The 5,000-nt window shown below is 48.9% G+C and overlaps 1 protein-coding gene across 5 annotated transcripts in view; it reads right to left on the bottom strand.

Moving 5' to 3' along the window:
* Nucleotides 1-5,000, bottom strand: part of LOC126581410 (CUGBP Elav-like family member 2) — a 218,982-nt gene that overhangs the window by 67,185 nt on the left and 146,797 nt on the right. The window lies entirely within an intron of this gene.

Genomic DNA, 5,000 nt, shown 5'->3' with positions numbered 1-5,000 from the left:
ATCTAAAGAAAACTTAGACCACGCAACGCTTCCAAGCCAAGAACACAATCGTACAGAAGAAGAAGTTCGAGCTTCGAGCTTCGAACTGACTGAATCGATCCGACCGAATCGGGACCGTTTTGTGGCGACGACCAAAAAACCCTGTTACGGCTACTAGTGGTGGTGGTGCTGCTGCTGCGGCTGCCTTCGGAGAAGAGAAGCATCAGATGCAAATGACAATTTTACACCCAATAAATCTTTTACCGCTTCGTCAAGCAGCAGGTCCGTCTTTGGCGCCACCAGCAGCACTCGGTGAGTTTCGGCGATTTGTGGCGGGTTAAGCAAAATTCGATTTCCATCCCAGCGTTCCCCCCATTTGGTTCTAGATCGTTAAATTCAATTTTGAAGTCACCACACAAATCGACACCCGCCACCGTCCGTCCGTTGGAAATGCGCAAACCGACCGAGTCTTCTGAGTGCTGGGAAGAAGGTAAAGTTTTTGTTTTTTAATTAGTCAACGTGAAGAATGTTTAATGGTAATTCGCAATCGGAGTTTAAAGTCCTTTTAGTAGCTTACCATGAAAGTCAATAACCGTACTTGTAGAGTATACTCCTTTAAACACACTTTATGCGCCCTGTCGCTAGCTTCCTTTCCCCAAAAAAGCATTAGCCCTTTTTGCATATCCATGTGTCACTAAACAACAGAGTGCTCGGATCAGGTGCCACAGAGCAGCAGCAGCAGGCGCGTTGCAGCATTTTAATCAAACTCTGCGTCCCAGCGATATCGTGAAAAACTAGTTTCCACAACACTCTCCCTCGTACCATCGGTTCACGACACAAATTTGCAGCACGAAACCTTCGGGCAGGCACAAAAAGTTGGAAAGCCATAATCAAAAACTAGTTACTGCCTCTGCAGTACTACCAGTAGTCGGTACAATCCTGCTGCTGCTGCTACTGCTTTGGGGCCACGATTTTTATTCTAAAAAATTGGGCAGGTTAAAAATGGCAAGCGCGACTCAAAGTCCAGCTCGGATCGAACATGAGCACCTCTCGGGCTCCGTCCGGAATTGCACCTCGGCTTTCTCGATACCATAAAGCATCGTCGGTGCTGACCGTGGTCCACAACGTGCACTACCCCCTTCCTTCTCTATCTCTCTCTCCTTGTGCAACTAAGCTTTTGATGGCGCGCTTCAGTTTATAAAGCATCCTATAAAATACCTCTCATTGCCAGACCCCAAGCATTCCCGCTTAGCTCCGGACAGCGGAAGCAGTGGCACTACGGTGCTACGATTATTTTTCCGTGTTTTATGTTGCCGGACACTTGTGCACAAGTTACAACACTCACTCGCGTTCTCGCTCTCTTTCTCTTTATGTCCTCTGGACCCGATTGTGCATGCGGAGTTTTGTTAGTTTAGCGTGAGCAGCTTCTGGCGTTCGACAAGTTTTAACGATGCAATCCGCCGCCACATACAAAAACCCTTCTGCTTCTTGGCCGACAGCGACCGAATGGAACAATAATTGTGAACCTGGGGGATATTCCGCGCGCACCGCGCACCGTGTGCTTCCGGTCGGTACGGCCCCTCGAAGGACAGGGTTGCAGGATGTGAGAAATTGTTTATATGCAGTACACGTTCATAAATTGTTTCCAGCATGTTGTGTATGCCGCCATGTTCCGTCCGGCACAGCCCGGCGCCAGCAGCGGCAGCAATGAGGGCACCACCGTGGGGGACGCAAATTGGAAAATCCACCAGTTTCGTCCGGGAAACCCGGGTTTGATATGTTGCCGGCAAAAATCTAAAACAATTCCACCGAACCGGTTCCACGGAAATGCTAGGCACTCGCGCTGCACGATGAGTGCGGGCGGTGAAAACGGTTTTATGCTATCCAGGCGGTGCACCCCTCGCGTCGGAGGTTCGGAACACAAACGGCCCAACAGATTATCCACATTTAGCCAAAGGGCTTCGGGGGGGTTGAGTGACATTTTGGTTGAAAGCATGAGCCGGTAGATGTTGAAATGGTTCAACGAATCGAAGTAGCGTTCGATCCATTTCACCTGCACCTGGACCTGCCTGACGGTGCATGCCAGAGCCACTCACTAACATCATGATTCCTTTTTGTTCACTTACCTAAAAGAGGAAAAAAGGAATTAAATGGAATGATTGTTTTGTTTGCTCACGGGAAAGGATGTTAACCTTTCGTCGTACTTTTCAGGCCGCAGCAATCGCAATCGATGCCGGCTTCACAGGCGATGTTCTGATAGAGGATTTGATAAACGGATCTGATGTAGCACCATTCGCACACTCCAACTGTACGCGTTTCTGCAGCATAATTGCTTTTAAATCCAAACATTTTGAACAGATAACAGCAAAATCTAAACACGTAAACACAAAATTGCAACACTTGTTCCCAGTTCGGCAGCATCCCAAGACAGAGCGTTCTTGGTTTTTTCTGTCATTTCATCTCAGCATGTGTTACCAACACTACCACGCTGATGTTTTGGCGAGCTCTAACCTCACTTTTCGTGCAATTATCCAGAATCGCCTCTTTGGCGCCACGCACACCGCATAAACCGGCTGCAAATCCGTTGGTCTCGCTCTGCCCTTCGGGCACTTTTCGTTCTTTCGCACGATCGTGTCCGGATAGAACGCGGCAAGTAAGAGTATTCCGGCATAATTGAATTAGGGCAACAATCCGACCAAATTCTCGACCTTTTTTGCTCGCTTCCAGCATGCCTCGGCCGCAGGGGCATAAGCCCTGGCGCCCGGGTCGTTTTAAGTGAAATTAGCAAACGAAAATGCCTGGGCCGTAAAAACTGCATACCACAACCAATTCGCACTAATAAACATGCGATTTTTATCTTCCGAAAAAGCCCTACCAAAGGCTGGCTGGCCGGATGGCTGGCGGGCGGGCTAGTCTGGTACTAAATGCAACCCGTGATCCTTGGCCGCGGGGTCACGGCCCAAATATAATAGCCCAGCACGCGCTCGCAGCTGGAATCCTTGGTTCTCCGGTGGTAGGAATTGTTGTTGCGGTCTCGGTTCACCCCGTCCACGGAGCAAAACGGAAAGGATGCCAGGCCAGCGAAAAGGTTTCATCTGAATAAATGCAACATTCAGAAACCAATCTACAAAAAAGGACGAGCTTACCACCAACGGTGGCAACGGAGGTCGGCGGTGGTCTTGCTCGACCAAAACTGGAGGTTTTGTTTCGCTCCGCTCGGGCATCATCAGGGTCCTTAATTATTAAAATTAAATTTAATGAAAGAAAATCATTTCCAACTGAATTTTTCATTGCCCTTTGGTTCTTTTTTCCCAGTTTCTTGGCAAGTTCTAGGCGAAAAATGTTATTCTACCGAAGGATTGAGGCCATGGGAAGAGTTCGTTCTAGCTGTTGTGTGTGCTTCGTTTGCCACGCTCAGGAGTGGCAGACCGTAATGTTGTAATGCTCAAACACATTACCATATTCCGCATTCAAGCCGCGCTGCAGAAACATCGGAACTTTGTAAAGTTAAGATACACTAATAATAACGAGCCATAGACGTCTTTAAGGCAAAGGAAAAAAGAAGCAGAACCGCGCAAACCTAGTTAATTGAAATGCTTTGACGTTAAAGTCTGGCCGTCCCCAGTTCAAGGCGAAACTTTCCCGCTTCTTGTGGAAAATGAATGGTGATGTCGGTCGTCGGTTATCGGTTACTTCATTTCCGTCGCCGGTTCCGGAGAACACGCAGCCCTATCCAGCCGCGCATCCCTCTCGCGTTCTCGCTACTCATCAATCTTTGCTCGATGCCGATGCTTTTTTTTTGCTGCTGGCTCTACCCTCGCGTGGCCACTACAGGAAGGAAAGTGACACTGATAATTGAATTCTTCAAATTTCCGGACCACTACGCTCGCGCACAAGCACCCAACCGCCGTGTATCCTGTACAAGGGGCTCGTGTTCCTGTCCGTTTCAAAGTTTTTTTTGCGTTGCTTTCCCTCTTCGTCCACTTTTCAAATACAGTCACCGGTCGTCCTAACAAGAAGAAACTCCTTGTAAAAGGCAGCACCGATGACTGCGAAGACGTTCACTTTCAAGTTTAAACACAAAAAGCAGCGCCCCGAGAATCGTTGGAAAAATGAGAAATAAATAGATTCATATTACCTCTCTCTCTCTCTCTCTCTCTCTCTCTCTCTCTCTCTCTCGGGGAAGCATCGGAAAGCCTTGGTAGTGTCCGCACCGGTACTCCATTCACTACTCACGTGAATGAAGAAGGAGGAGGGGCTGTGTGTGTTTTATTTGAAAATGGAAAATGAATATTTACACACTGCTATTGCTATCCTTTCGTCTGCCACAGGTTAGCATAGAATGGACACACATTGACTTTTCGATTCCAGGACCTGCGTTGCGGTCAGGTGATGGTGTGGCGCGCTGGGTCAGAGGAGAAACCACCACCGGGCCCTGGTTACCGCGTGTCTGATGAACATTTATCATGTGTCCGATTCCAATCCAGCCGGGGGCTAACCAACAAGCAGAGTACCGTTTATGGTTTGACCAAAGGAGGCACAAAGCAGCCACACATCGAGAGACATGCTCCGTGAGTTCCGTGAGGATTCTACCTAGCGTCTGACGAATGCATCCCAAGGCGATGGCGATGAACGAGGAGTGCAAAGAGGTGATGGCGGCCGCTCACGAAAAGTTTAATTGGGAAAGTTGTTGTTATTTGCTCAGGCATCAATAGACGGATGGTGTGGCTTCTCGTGCGAGACATTCCGTGGCGGAATGGTACTCCAGCAGGCCGCCAGGTCTAGACCGCCGGTACTAGCTGCCTCCGGGCTAGAGAGAGGCCCAATCGCTGGATAATCCATTTCTCATTTAATCCTTGCAACAGGATAACCATAGAGCGCAATCGGACATAATGTATGTCGAGCGGCTTCCTACTACCAAGCGTAGCACGGTAGTACATCGTCTACCCGGAAGGATACGGCATTTAGGAGGCCACATATTTCTCCCAAGCCACACGGGTGTGTTGGTGCTGTGGTGCTTA

The sequence above is a fragment of the Anopheles aquasalis genome, chromosome 2 (genome assembly GCF_943734665.1).
Source record: "Anopheles aquasalis chromosome 2, idAnoAquaMG_Q_19, whole genome shotgun sequence".
In the NCBI taxonomy this organism is placed as follows: domain Eukaryota; kingdom Metazoa; phylum Arthropoda; class Insecta; order Diptera; family Culicidae; genus Anopheles; species Anopheles aquasalis.
Note: the sequence above shows the minus strand (reverse complement) of the source record. Positions and strands in the feature narration are given on the sequence as shown.